Source organism: Carlito syrichta, unplaced genomic scaffold (assembly GCF_000164805.1).
Source record: "Carlito syrichta isolate Samal-C Ts95f unplaced genomic scaffold, Tarsius_syrichta-2.0.1 Scaffold148938, whole genome shotgun sequence".
NCBI classification, from domain to species: domain Eukaryota; kingdom Metazoa; phylum Chordata; class Mammalia; order Primates; family Tarsiidae; genus Carlito; species Carlito syrichta.
The window spans coordinates 1-786 of NW_007093034.1; the positions used below are offsets into that span (position 1 = coordinate 1).

Consider the following 786-nt stretch of genomic DNA (forward strand, 5'->3'; position numbering starts at 1 on the left):
CGTTCACCTAAAAATATCCATTCAGATTGGTGTTTTATAGTAACCTTTCAAGACCCAGTATATGTTATTGATGACAGTGGGGTCAGGGTTGCCTTAGGTGAGTTTGCATAGGGCTCATCACTACGTCAAGCCAGCATGAGGTTGATCTGGGTCACGTCCCCAACCACATCCCTAGGGATGTGGCCAGTCCACTTGGAGAGTGCTTCCAAGTTCACAGTCTTGATGACCTGACTTGATGACCTGTCTTGGATAGAGAGACACCACCAAGCTTGCCAATGTGGTCCTCGTGGTGCAAAACAGTATCACCCCAGGCGATGCCCAGGAAGTGAAGGATGAGCTTGAGGAAGTGCCGCAGGTGCAACACCAGCTGCTTGTAGTACAGGGGCAGACACTTGTCTCTGCCCACCGCCAGGCACTGTGCATACATAACCTCGATGGTTTGTTCTACTTGAGGCAATCGTGGTAGTTGCTGAGGTTGAAGCCAGTGATGGTAACCTTGCATATGATCATGGAGTGCACGGAGGCCCGGCCATCATGTACCATCAGCAGGAACTTGGAGTTGGGGTACAGGCACGACAGGTACACAGAGGACTTGAGCGTGAAGGGGTTCTTGTTGCAGAGCACGTGGGCCAACTAGCCATGCTTGGCAATAAACCTCCCAGGATGAAGGCTTGTATGGTGGGTCCAGCACCTCGTCCATCACACCCACCTTTTCCAGCCTCAGCTTTTCGCAGCCAGACTTGGACCAGACCTAGTATGTGGCCAGCACACACAGAATCATGCGCA

General features: G+C 52.0%; 1 pseudogene; it reads right to left on the reverse strand.

The window, feature by feature from the left end:
- Nucleotides 1-7: 7 nt before the first annotated feature.
- LOC110594860 lies at nucleotides 8-748 on the reverse strand (annotated as a pseudogene).
- Between the last annotated feature and the right edge of the window lie 38 nt (nucleotides 749-786).